This window comes from Lytechinus variegatus, chromosome 5 (genome assembly GCF_018143015.1).
Source record: "Lytechinus variegatus isolate NC3 chromosome 5, Lvar_3.0, whole genome shotgun sequence".
In the NCBI taxonomy this organism is placed as follows: Eukaryota; Metazoa; Echinodermata; class Echinoidea; order Temnopleuroida; family Toxopneustidae; genus Lytechinus; species Lytechinus variegatus.
Window position 1 is genome coordinate 32,661,012 of NC_054744.1, and position 14,977 is coordinate 32,675,988.

The 14,977-nt window shown below is 34.0% G+C and overlaps 1 protein-coding gene across 1 annotated transcript in view; it reads left to right on the plus strand.

Moving 5' to 3' along the window:
• Nucleotides 1–1,957: 1,957 nt before the first annotated feature.
• Nucleotides 1,958–14,977, plus strand: part of LOC121415944 — a 30,604-nt gene continuing 17,584 nt past the window's right edge. The window contains exon 1 of the mRNA XM_041609351.1: nt 1,958–2,474. The gene's annotated coding sequence lies outside the window, so the exon portion shown is untranslated. The remainder of the gene's footprint in view (nt 2,475–14,977) is intronic.

The window sequence follows — 14,977 nt, forward strand, 5'->3', positions numbered from 1 at the left end:
GTATTTAAAAAAAAATGTGTTAACATCTACCGTAGATTAGTCGTGTTTGATAAGCTAATACCGAATAATTATCATGAACCCTGTTGAAATAACATATAATATTCTGGAAAAAATGAGAGTGGAGGGTATAACCCCGATTGACCTTTTGAAGCCTTGCAGAACTTTGCCTCAGCCACTCTCCCTCTCTTTCTATACTCTCTCTCTCCCTCTGTCACACATATTTTCATTGTGTTTTATAACTATTTCTTGAGAAACGTCTTTACTTTTTTCGTCTCACATCATCACCAATACCAACATAAACATATACCCTAAGACAAATACGTGCATTACTTTCGAAAAGTACAGTTAAATAATATATATATATACAATATATATATATATATATATATATATATATAGATATATATATATGTATATACATATACATATATAAAGAAATAGATGAAGAGAGCGATGGTAGGCGTAGCTTGAATAGAAAGGTTCCCCAGAGCTATCTGCCCTTTGGGGAAACTTGACTTAAGCTACACCTAACATTGTTTTCTTCATCCATTTTTTCACAAAATATTTTTTAAGAGTTGCCAAAGATGTTGTGCTGGAATAATTTCACACATTTGTGTGTGTATATATATATATATATATATATATATATGTATGTGTATGTGTGTGTGTGTCTGTGTATGTGTGTGAACAAATGTTAGAATTGATTAGGTATATGATTTCCATTTGATATATACATGTAGATATATTTTGCCCCATTTCCATTCTACGTGTATTTGTTTTTGTATCTTAACTAGTGATTTGCATTATTAGTACGACACACACAGTAATCTGTGATCATACATGCAAAATATTATTCCAATTGATTTGTACCCCTGTAAGGAATTTTCGGCTTTAAAACCGACAAGTGTTTTTTTGTATTTTTTTTTATATAAATATAAATATTGTGATTGTATATAATGGCATACTAACAGAACGAAAAAAATTATAATTTTCACCAAAAAAATAAAAAGTTTAGAATGCGATTGTGTTGCTAACGATAACAATCACGCACAAGTGAAATTGAGATTATTCTTCGTTAAAAGAGAGAACGATGGAGTTAAACAAGCTAACATCAGGATCGCAATCCATACGAATCTGCCCCCCCCCCCACCAACACATACACTGTATACAATAGATCATAGGGTGCAATGTCCCAATCCAAATGAACACGATAAGTCAATAAGGTCTTAGAGGCGTTCTGCCACCCGTGACTATATGAGAAATGAGCACCCTAATAATCAATCCACATAATCAATACACTATTGTGATCCAATCAGATATAATAGGACTATTTGAAATGATTCATAGCGTGTCCCTTACGCTTGACTGACAATAGATAATGTACCAAGGACCAGCCGGAAATGTGTACACATTATTTCTAGTGGGTTTAAATGAAAAAAGAATTACAATTTGTTAAAATTCAACGATTTACTAGACTGCATCCTTCAAAGGTTTTCAGAATTTCCTTCGAGGAGGGGGCAGGATTTGAATTGGGAATTGTGGATGATCGACAGTGTATGGTTCTGGATAAAGATTTCTGTATGCTCCACAAGTGAAACACAAGTTCACGATATAAGATCTGAAATCTTCAATGCAATAGCGGTATATACACTTTTAGTAAAAAAATAAATTACCCAATATTGGGTACAACGGGAACATGTATGTTGGTTGAATAAAAGAAAACCAAATATTTGGTAAATTATACGCAATGTTGGGTTGAAATTTACCTTAAAAACATTCGTTTTGCCCAATATGGGGTAAAAAAATGCAAATGCAAACATGCATGTTCACTTTCTACCCAATTTTGAGTAAAATTTTACTCAGTGTGTTTTAGAGTGTAAGCACCCTCATGAATCACATGATGCATACAAAACTATGCATTGAAGTCAATTATATGTGATTGGAAGGGAAACAGAACAGTTCAGAAATAAAGACAGACAGAACAATACCAAACGATAACTGGTGAAAGACTTCACTGCACAATGAAAATTAAAGAACACTGGACATGCTGAACTTGCTCATTGATGCATTCAAAGAAGTCTATATGGTGAGAGCTCTTGACGATTTACACGCCCCCTCCCCTGCCCCGCCCTGGATGTTTGCTTGGAGACTCACGTGGTGGAAAGGTTTATAACGGCTCTCTACATCGGCAATTCCCATCATTAATCCACCGCAATCACACCAATCACATCAAAGGAGTATACTGTGCTCATATAGTCATCAAGTTATTCACTACATTGATCTCCTTGCGCCATCATCACTCACGTCCTCCCATTAATGGGATCGCATCTACTTTAATTCAAGCGCTGACCTAAACCAAGCAGAGGAGAACTGGAAAAACTTTTGTTTTATAGCTGAATATCATCAGTATTTTATCATTGGTCGTTGGTTCAAGTAGCTACCAAAAGTGCCTTCAGAAGCTGAAAGGATAAGAGGTAAGATTTTTCAAACAATTTACCTTAATCATCTCTGTATGGTTGGAATGTTCATTAATGCTCCGATGTTCGCAGTTTGTTCCTACGTCATGTTCGTTCCTGCTTGTTTGCACTTTATCAAATATCACATTTACGTTATTTCACATTCATTATTACCGGATAAATACAAAGAATTATAAAAACCAGTGGGGGTAAAAACGGTTGAAGCCACAGAAATTACTATTAAAAAGGTAAAGTAAATGAGTTACTTTGCATGTAGTTTGTCTTAAGAAGTAACTTCGCAAATGCATTAATCATAAACTTAACTCCTTAATGATATAGAAAATATTTTATTTTTACTCTACGACGCTTACGTATTCATACAAGAGTAATAATGGCATCGTTTGGTATAAGAACTAATTTAATGTCTTTTTTATTCTTATGAATTTGTATCCTCTCATAGGCCAAGTCCACACCTACCTTTCATTTTACTTGAAAAAGGAAAGAAGTTGTAAAAATGCTCAGCACTTATAGATCCTTTAAAACTGGTTTTAAAATAACCGTTAAAACTATACGAAACGCTTATCTTTTTTTTTAAATTAAGTATCCATACGCATCGCAACTTCTGTGGATATAACATTATACTCTCAGTTTTCCTTTCGTATTTTACAAGTATTTGATTCCCAATATTTTAATATTTTTTTAATTGTTTCCTACTTTAAAAATGTAACACTTGACATGATTTTTAATACATGTAGCTTATACTAAAGTATTCAAATGTTCTTAACTTTTTGCTACACTACATCTTCAACGGAGGGTTTCTTTCTGTCATTTCATTTTTAGTTATGAATCCTTAAATTTTAAACAATAACAATCCCACATCCGGTTTAAAGAAAAAAGCGAATGTACTAAAACTGTCTCCTTCGTACCTTGGCTTCTTTACTGTTATCAATAATAATAATAACAACAATAATAATAATAATATGGTCAATTTATACGGTATAGCGCATTTATATACTGCGCTTGATACTTGGTATTATATTATTACCCTGGCTGTACCGGTACCCATTCATCTCACCTGGGTCGAGTGCATAATGTGGGTAAATTTCTTGCTGAAGGAAACACGCCATAGTTTGTATTTGAACCCACGTCCCTCTGATTGAAAGACGAGAGTAATAACTACTAGACCACGACGCATCTACAATCCTTAATCGATACACGTAAAACCTAGAAGGTACATTACAATTTTGTCTCTTATTTAAATTTTCACCTATCTATTCTTTATAATTTAGACAAGCTCTATGTGACGGAATAAATCTTTGAAATAATCAGACACCCAATGCTATAAGTTTCTTTAACATGGTTATTTAACTCGATTGAATAAAGGTCGCCTCACGTTATCATTTCAGATTACTGGCACATTCGAACACTATGCGGATATTTATTTTTTTTAGTTCTATAAATGAAATCTCGTGCGTCTTTTGTACTTCTAACCGATGTTGCTTGACAACAAAATCAAAAAATGGAAATATTGCGCTTCGCTTGAAATTATTCTTACACGGAGCTACGGCATTACACGGAAAGGGGGTTTCACAATTTCACAAAAAAACTAAAATAAAAAAAGAATCACCAAGAGGCAAAACATTTCATGGCACAATAGTTGGAACTGAATTTAATACTGCTACATTTCATTGTTATGGGCATGTATACATGATTACTTCTATTGCAAGTTCTGTTCTAACTTGTGTTTTAAGTTTTTATTTTTTTTTGTCGATGCCATGACATGCGCAGTTTCACTATAGGGTGGAAGCATGGCAGAGGCGAACCACCTCTATCCACACCACACATGAGTGCACACTTTCACACTCTCAAAATTTTGCAGTGACCTCTATAGGCCGAAGAGGCATCGTAGCGGCATACGATCCTGAACATTAGTTTACCTTTTATTTCTATTTTATTTTTTCATTCATTTTAGTTTAATACGGCAACTATTGATTTTGGTTTCCATTGGCATGAAAGCAGTATTGATGTTTCACTGAAAATTAGTGACCGTCTACTTTTGTTAGACTTAATCCTATTGATTTAAAACCCCTAAATTCACGTGTCTTTTACCCGGCTGCGAAATGGCAAATGTATGCATGATTCGTGCTACCAGAGGGTGCGGTAATCTGACGACGGGGGTTGGACAGATTAAATCTCGTCCAAAGACTATATTTCCCCATTTCAAGAAAAACAATATATGCATTTATAAATCAACGGGTAATTTTTCGAACTGTTGTAGATTTAAGAGGGATTACCCCAAAATGATCGTGACGATGAAGGCGTTTTCATAACTTTTTTTTTCTCACACCACAAATAGTGTTTTTAATTAGCGTAGGTAATAAAATAAATCATTAGCCAAATCCAATATCACAATTCTTTTGCTATAATGCTTGAATTCGTCTGCTGAAATCATGTAAATTCACCTCTCCTTACTATCACAAAACGATAAATCAGGAGGAATGGAAAGAAAAATGCAAGGCAGCATTATTGTTTAACCCATCATCTTCGTATTCTGGAAGCATCTATTGCTCAAGGAAAAAAAAATGGAAATAATATTAAGAAAAAAGGGAATCTCCATTAGTCATATGACCATGGATTTTTTACTCCATTTTGTTTGTCAATTGACAATAGCAGGTTTTGTCCTCGAAATGGAGATTGAGCAAAAGCATACTGTTATCTTTCTCTCGAAATACCTTTTATGTACTATAGTATCCAAGACTTTGTCCGCTTAATTCGTGTTTAAATGATATTCCTTTTCTAATTAAACGGATTTTGCAAGCAACGCGTTTCCAATTTAAACCGTTTGAGACCGCCAATATCGAGAAAAAATGACTGAATACATCTACGCAGAAACGTTCTTTATCTAAGGCGGTTAATAATAATATAGGCTCAACCTTCACATAGTATATTTCTAGAGCAGCTTTAATTAACAAATTTATCTGTGTTTTTATCAATATTCTCTCTTTAATGAAATTTTGTTTTCATTGATAAATAATCATATATCACAAAGGTTTAAATAATGTCATACAAAATATGAGATTTGTTTTCTCGTCAATGAGAGTTTAAGCCAAAAGGAACATTTCTACTGGATTCAAGTTCTATTAACGACATTATTGTTATAGTACCGATGAACTAACAAAGAATGTAATGTTAAATCGGTAATGAAAAGAGATGCCATAATGAAATGGTAATTGAAACAGTGGAATCAATGATAGTAATATTCGTTAATATCATTAATATCTTACTCTCAATGAAATAAATAAGTTATAAACAATGATCAGTACAATGAATATTAAGGTAGTAGTAGCAATAGCTGTGGTATAGCAGAAATAGTAGTAGTAGTAGTAGTAGTAGTAGTAGTAGCAGCAGCAGCAGCAGTAGTAGTAGTAGTAGTATCACTAGAAGTAGTAATAGTAGTACTACTACTAGTAGTAGTAGTAGAATTAATTATGGTTATAATAATTATAAGAATGATGTAAGCACGATGACAGTAATAATATTGAGGGTAATAATAATAATAATAATAATAATAATGATAATAATAATAATCATGGTATTAATGATAATAGAAGCAATAATAACATTCATTTATTTATTTATTTATTTATTTCTGACATTTTGACAGTGTAGCCCATTTACCAATAAGTAGTGGTCTTCCATGGGGCCCTGAATAACAATAAACATATTTACGAAATGTATAACGTATATGTACAGAATGTTACGGCATTCAGATTCACATTAGGATTTGAATGTAAAACGAAAAATTAACAAACTTAGCAGCAAACAAAACGCAGACGGACACCCGTTTGACGTATAATCAAATATCAATAAATCAAATTAACTAAGAAGGACATCTTGAAAATACTGATAATATACACCAAATCATTAACGGTAATAATGATAAAAACATTTTTTTAATACTAAGAAATAATGGCTATAAATGAAACGAATGCAGCTTTAATGTAGTCCTTTAAATATTGGAGCCAGGAATGTATTGCGGTTGTCGGATATTGGTCGACATCGATAGACGATGTATACATTTTCCCGTCCCTGGTAATCCAGCTCTAACTACATTGCAAATTTAACAATGCAATGTCACTAGTAATGAATGTAATTTTTAACAGCATTTCACAAAATGTGATTTCAACATTGACTCATTTGACTTAAGGCAAGGACTGTTCCTTCGTTCTTAGCAAAGTTGACATCCACATGCAGTTGCGCTTGGGCAAATTTGGCGGGGGCAACGGATAAGTCATTGTGTCGCGACCTCATGTATGCTGATAGTCTGCAGGCGCAAACCTGATTGAAACTTTGATCAACAATTGTGTCTCCAGGCAAAGGCTAGCACATACTGAGGGCCTGCAGTGCACAAGGCATGAGTAGGCTGCAATTCAGACCATTTCCTTGAGTGAAGGGTTTGCACAGCAGACTATATTCTATCCATGCCGGGTAACAATTTACCAACAATGTTTAGCAATATCAAGGCCAGTGAATTTCATGGACAGTTTGATATCGACTGGTGGTTGGTTTATGTGGCACCTATACATTATGCAGCAAAGCTGGTGGCGAACATGCATATTCCTTACTGTTCTCCGGATTCCAACAGGTCATTTGTACCAACGCAGAACCAAAATTATCAGATTCTCTACCTTAAAATTCTAACAAGGTGACGGATTCAGTTTGCGTAGGACTTGCCTCAGTGAGCCGAATAGTTTATTTCACTTTAGCGAAAATTAAATGAACTGCCATTTTTATACAGAATTTGCCAAATAACCCTTCTACTGGACATGTAACGTTATTTATACCTATAAACATTTTCGTTGTTTTGCTTTAAATCAATATGATATAATCACACCAGTAATCAATTGCAATATCTTTGACAAACTTTTGAACAAAAAAAAGCCTGTCGTTGAGCTCCACAACTCTCCTTTTGCAAAGCAAAATATTCCACCTCCCCCAGTAATTTACATAACTGGGTTTCTACCATTTGAAAACGCAGAATGTATTTGCACATCATAATGCAACGCACTGAATATGATGAAAGACATTTACATTTACAATCTAATTCAGGTGTACAACACATTTTTTCCAACTAATATGAATATTAATCAATTCAAATGTGTCTAATGCTTTAAAACATTTTTTTAGCTCTTTTCGTTAGCAATTGCCAACAAAAAAGATCATCATGGATATGCCTCAAGTACTGTTGTACCGATTGCAAAGATTAAATGTAGACAAACGCTAACATAAATATCTTGTCATACTTTTCAATTAGTGTTCATGAATATTTGATAGAAATAAAGTCTTAATGCCAAATGGTAAGCCTGGTAGATGAAGGCGTTATCTTTTCCTCAAGGCGAAGGATTACATACACGATCACCGCCCTTAAACAACACCTACATGTCTTGTCTTACCTAATGGGATCGGACCCGATATTTCTTGATACAATGTCGATGAAGACGGCAACGACGGTAATAATGGTGGCGGCGACGTTAGTGCTGGCAGAAATGACAGCTTATTCAAGCATTTTTCTCTACGAAATCAAGCTCATATGTACAAAAAAGAACTACAAAACAAAGCTAATAACAAACACAACAAAGCAACACAAAAATATTTTTTTTATAAACGATGTGATTTTCTGGGCTCGAGTTTGTACGTTCCAGTTAAAAAAAAGCTATTTACTGAAGAAAAAAAAACCATACCATCTGAAAAGAAAATGATTATGCTTCGCTTTGAACAGGAACACAAGTAGAACGTGATTTAAAAAAAAACAAGCAAACTTCTAGGAGTGTTGTTACCCGTAGTGATCCTTTTAATTCCTCTAACCTTGTATTCATGTAGTTACAATTTATTTCAATTTAAATTATTTCTTGTTCATTTTATCTTTAATATGCTTATTATGTTCGATGGTATTCAATGTAAACATCATACTCTCATATCCCTAGAGGGGTTCAGTAGAGTTAACAAAACCTTATCTTATCATCAAGCAGTGGTGTACCGTGGGTCACACGATGGGGGTCACCAGCAAAAAAAATGAGTCTCTTAATGAGCGCGCGAAGCGCGCTCAGTTGCCAGGTATACTGACGTAATAGAGGCATTTTAAAGTGTCATGAAACGGATATGTATCTCACTGATCAAATAATGCGAACGCAAAGCGAGAGCTGAAATTTGTGATATTCAGACCTAAAGAAGGGACATTATAATGACTATAATTTTGGATCCATTGAGAGTATACATATCTTACCACAGTCATCTAATGCGAGTGCCAAACGTTTGCTGATTTTGCTAGAATTACATCTAAACACATGAAGCACTTTATGAAGTCATTGTAATCATGATTTTAATACGCATTTCAATATTGCTAGCGCGAAGCGCGATCTGAAAATTTAGGAAATTCAGAACTGAAGAGGGGCATTCTAATGTTTGTTTGTAGGAATTCACTAAGAACATCCGTTTTTCACTTATGAATGATGCGAACGCGAAACTTTTTATATTCAGATCAGAAAAGGGGACTTGAAAGGACTTTTTAAGGACTGATATTATGGAATTCATGAAGAGCAGACATATCTCACTAATTCACTAATGCGAACGTGATCACGGACAGGAAATTTTTGATATCAAGATTTAAAAAAATGGGGCAATAATACTTTCAGTAGTCATGAAAAAGAAGCATTTCTCAATAATTCAACAATAATAACTCAAAGTACAAGAATTGACTTGAAAACAGGTGTTTTAGTAAAACAGGATTATTCATCTCTTTAAACATCCAATGCGAGCACCAGAAACAATAAAGACATGGCCCTGAGCAAATTGTGTTTCAGTTTCTTATGTAATATAACATAAAATAATTGTAATGAAATATAATGTAACATTATAATTAACGATAATTTTTCTTTCTTCACTAACGTTTCTCTTTCTTTCTTTTTTTTCATTTTCCCCGTTTTCTTACATAAAACACTTATATAGCGCTTCACCAAAAATATGATCAGTCGATTGGGAGGGGCATATGCCCCCCATGCCCACCGTAGTTACTCCACTATCATCAATGGTAATGATATTGAAATAATGAAATAAAAAAAATAATGTAAGAAGAAACCATAGTTTTAGAAGAGAGTGTAATAAAATATGCTACACGTAGCGGAAACATTCTTTAATACAGTAAAAATATCAAGGCGAAAGGTAAAATGTCGTATTAAAATATATGTGATATCTACACCATCCTTCCAATTACATGATTTAACAAATACAATTCGCCATTACGAGTAATCGATTTCACCAATTTTGCAAGTAAAATAAGTCGCAAATGAAATGAAGTTTCCATTCTTAATACGCTACTACATGGTCTTAGAGGTAGACAGGGGTGATTTTTAATACATAAACACATTTTCATCAGTTCACAAACCTTAACAGACCAGGGAGTGTTTCGTCGTATGCCATTTAATATGTCCGACTCAACAGAAATGCTCCATGTTTTTGTTTCAAAAGGGAAATTAAAAACAATGTCCTGCGAAGATCTTTGAAGGAGTTCAATCTACATGTACTGCCATTGAGGTTTATTTACATCTTCAAGAGACCTCTTGACATAAATGAGAGAATTTTTAAGAGAAATGTTGTTTCACTCGGGTTCCTTCTTAACAATGCAGTTTCACACTGGTTGTGTTTTCTTTTTTCACATGAAACGGAGAAGGAAAATTAATATTTTCAATTTGGAAGTTCAAAGATTTATGGGACGACATGCCATTTAGTACCCGAAGGTAAAGTGACAGCAGCAGCTCCCTGCCCTTCATTAAAACCGATTCGCCTCTCTGCGTTTTACAAGCATAACCCCTTAAATTGAAAAAGGAAACCTGATGAAAGCATCGATCACTTAACCCTAAATTTCGCGTAAACGCTGTGGCTTTTTGTGACAAACAATCACCACCCGAGTCCCGTAATTGCCAGTATGGGGTATCCCCGTGTAGCCCATAATCATTACTAATTGATAATTTTGCTAAAAATCTACGTTGCAACTGGAAACCTGGTGGTCTGTAGAGAAAGGATCTCGCGCGCATTATCGTTATCGCTCAATTACCACATTTTAGCGAAATTAATGCTGAATTAAAGCGAGTATTGATGTGGTTCTACCCAAGGTTATACCAGCACGACTATACAGACAACTTTTACGTTGTTGAAAATAGGGGGAATTTTCAGTTTCAGTATCATTGATGATAGGAAGTTCAAAAATACATATATATAGATATATATCCGGCAGACTTATCCCCCCCCCCTTAATACTACCCCCTTCCCCTTCTTTGTATTCGTAGTTTGCTATCCTTCTGAAGCCAAATATACAACCTCGCTAGGAAATTGTTGTCCCAGACGAAAAAGAAGTCTTAACTGTAATAAGTCAACAGGGTGAACAAATTGTAATGTTACACCCTTTTGACGTCATTCAAACATGATGATGACGTAACATGGGACCAGGTTGTTGTCTGGAAGTGTTACTTTGAAATACGAGCAATATGAACATTTCTTGGTACTCCCCTGTTTATGACGGTTCGCATAAACAGGTGTACGTTATGTATTATTTTTGTAAATCATTTCAGTGAGATCCGAGTTCACCTGGACCTACAGCCATTACTAAACATTCACTCCGAGGACATTCACAGACATAAGAAAAACACGAAGACCTGGGGCCCGTAACACAAAGCTTAGCAACGATCGTAGAACATTTTGCTAAGATTGATTCCATTGGCTAAAATGTACAATCAATTGTGAACTTCAGTGTATGATTAATTGCTAACCTTTGTGTTGTGGGACCATGCTTTGAAAGGAATATATATCGGAAAGGTTATGACCTCCATTTGCCCCTGAAAGGAGAAAAGATACTTTTTTTCGCCGATAAACTGAAGTTTTTTCGATAAAAAAAACTAGGTTTTTTCGCTCGAAAATCTCATTTTCTCTCCGTTAAACTAATGTTATCACTCGAAATATCAGCTTATTAAGAAAAACTGTTTATCGTTTAAAAACATAGTTTTTCACTCAATGCATAGTTTTTCAATCGATAAACGTAGTTTTTCGTTTGATAAATAGGGTCTGTCAGATTAACTTATTTTTTCGAGCGATAAAATAAGTTTCTCAATAGACTTTTTCATTTGAAAAACATAGTTTCGCGAAAAACTACGCTTTTCGACTAAAAAACAGTGTTTGTCAAGTGATAAACTGAGTTTTTTTATTTGAAAAACTTAAATTTTCAATAAACCTTTTTTTTTCATTTGAAAAACAGAGTTTCGCGAAAAACTATGGTTTCCTACTTAAGTGATAACCTGAGTTTATCGTGGCGATAACTATTTTTTTTTAATTCGATAAACTAAGCTTTTTTCGAATTTGAAAAACGTAGTTTATCAAATTTGATAAACTTGATTTTTTTTATTTTGATAATCAGAGTTAGTCAATATGTCGGTTGTGCAGTCAGGTATCTGCTCGGCCGCGGGGTGCTGGAAGCGGAGGTCGAAAAGGGGGTTCTTGTGCCCCCTATAAATAAAGTGTGGGATGGTAAAACGTATTTGGGGGGATGGATGTAAGGGGGCTTAAAGAGGATGGATCCTTGTCATTAGAGCCAAAGGCACTGGAAGCGTGGGCAGAGGGAGAAGTATCCCCTCCCCCCCTCCCCATCCCAACAATAAACTATTGGGGTTGCAAAAATTAGTTTTTGCCCCTTCCCTATGCTTTATGCGATTTTTGTTGTCGTTGTTGTCCTGTAGCCTGGAGGGGGCAAGATGCATACAGATCTTAGACGAAATTCGAAAGTGAGGGAGAGAAGAGGCCGAGTTTGTCATTTTTAAGGAGGGGGAAAGTGCCATCCCTACCCCCACTTGAAGCGCCCTTTAAACCTATGGCAATGATCCCTCCTTTTAAATCGTTTTTTCTTCACCCAAAAACTCATTTTGACAGACCCAAACATTTTTTTGATTTATTTGTTAATACCCTTACCCCCCCGTCAATCTGTTACTGCACAGCCGAATAAACTGAGCTTATCGAATTTGATTTCTTTTGCTTGATAAATAGAGTTTATAAAAAAACTCAGTCTATCACGCAATACACTATGTTTTTCAAATTTTCATAGTTTACCGCCAATAAACTGATTTTTTTTCGAGCGATAAAAATAGGGTTTTCATGAAAAACTCAGTTTTTCGGTAATAAACTGAATTTTTCTCGATATTTTTCGTGTAACAACTAAAAACTAAGTTTCTCGAGCGAAAAGCTAAGTTTTACTTGGTGTTATTGACTCTATTGCAACCATCCGTAGGGGTATCATTATATGGATTATTTATACCTGAACTCAATATTGAGCCATAGACAACAGTTCTGATTCATGAATGATATGAAAATATTAACTAAGACCTCTAAAAATCTACCCTTTATTATTATAAATTTATATAGGATACACCGAAATGGTACGTTGTTAGTAGTGTAATCAGAAATTCATACCTAAAAGTTTTGATTACGGTTGCCACTGATCTCTTTTTTCTTTAATACTTTTTTTCTTCGAAATATAATGAACAATTTCTACTCAAAATTTATATTTTGGTTTGATGTCATAATCGGTTCTGCTTCATTGTCATGATTGTTGAGTTGTCATCTCTCCTCATTTCTTTAATCTGCTTCATATCATATTCATATCTTTATGTAGTGTCAATCATAATTTACAGTATTTTTGGCTGTTATGTTCTCATGTCTCCCTCCTCTTCTTCACCTCTTTCTGTTTTTTCTCTCTATATATACCTCAATAAACTTTCTTTTTCTATTTGGAGGACATACCCCTCTCTTTCTTTCCATTACTCTCATTTCTCTCTCTCTTCTTCTCTTTCCCTCTTCCCCTTTGCTTATTTCTCTCTTTCTCAAACTTCCAGTTATGAGATACATCTTTAAGTTGGAAATAAGTTTTGATGCAGAATACTGTATATGTGTTTATGCATTTGCTTTGTTATAACTGTATATTTTACTTCATAAATTTGTGTAAATTGACCCTTTCAGCTTGTGCTGCTGGTCAATTTTTATGTGCATATATACCAATAAATAAATAAATAGCAAAAAGAAGCTGCTGAAAACTGCTTATCTAAAAAAAGAGCCAATGGAGTAAATTAGAGAGCCAAAGGGGCCTAAGCTTTCGATCCTAGCAGAATCTTCGTCGGAGACAAAACGATGAAGATTCTGCTAGGATCGAAAGCTTAGGCCCCTTTTGACACTCTAAATAAATAAATAAATAAATAAACAAATTCAGCACTTATATTATTCTTTACTTTCGAAGTCCTCTCAATCACCTGACACGAACCCACCCTATGCACAAGAATGGCGATTGGTCTCTTGCCTTGAATCGTATTTCTTTTTCACACGATCCAAAATATGGCAAGTAATAATTTAAATTGGAAGATTTGTATCATATACATGTACCTAAATTGCAAAGGATTAGAGGGCCGAAAAGGGATATTGGATTCAAAACAGGCGAAAATAACATAAAACGGTTGTCGGGGTAGAAATCTCCGCTCTGATTGAAATGAATCATTGAATATTTTGTTCTGAAATGTATTCAAGAAAATACTGATGTGCATTGCAAACAGATATGAATTTTCTAGCAATTGAATAAACCAGTAATGCGAATATTTATTACGAAAAGAGATTATCTTCTTTATATCCCCGAGAGCAATGCTAATTTTTTCAATAATCGAAAATCAAAATTTAGGATTTAAGCTTTCTTTGATTGCAAATATTTTTTTTTTCGTCCATAAACTTTGATGCGTACTTTTACCCATAAAAAAGAAAACGCCTATAAATATACTGTTCATGGCGATGTGAATTTCAAAAAAAGTGAAAATCAAATTTATAAAACATTACGAGTAAAAAAATCATCTTCGTGAAACACAGAGAGTAATATAGTTCACTTATGGTTAAAGGAAATGTAAACCCAACCAAATAGTTTGCTTACATGAAATAGGAGAAACTGAAGAGAGACTTACATGCGAGAAATATGAAAACTTGGAACAAAATTAGCAGAGCTTATAGTATATATATATATATATATATATATATACATATATAATATATATATATACATATATATATATATATATATATATATATATATATATATATATATATATATATATATATATATATATATATCAAAACCCACCTTCACCCGACAAAGGTAAATGGTATACAGTGCGTATCAAAAAAAAGTTTACACTTAGAAAAAATCCTGTAAAATTTTACATTTGTAATATCCTGAAGATTTTTCCACATTTTAACATTGGTACAGGTCCATTTAAGCAAATGACGATAAAACTGTCGAAAAATATTTCCGCTTGAGTGAGCACCACTTACTTTTGAAGTTAGTGAAAAATGATTTGCGCAGAACTTTGAAATAGTGATGCAAATAAAATTAGACCTTAATCATGAATAACACGTGGAATTTAGCTAGTAAAATTGATTTGAAGATATCT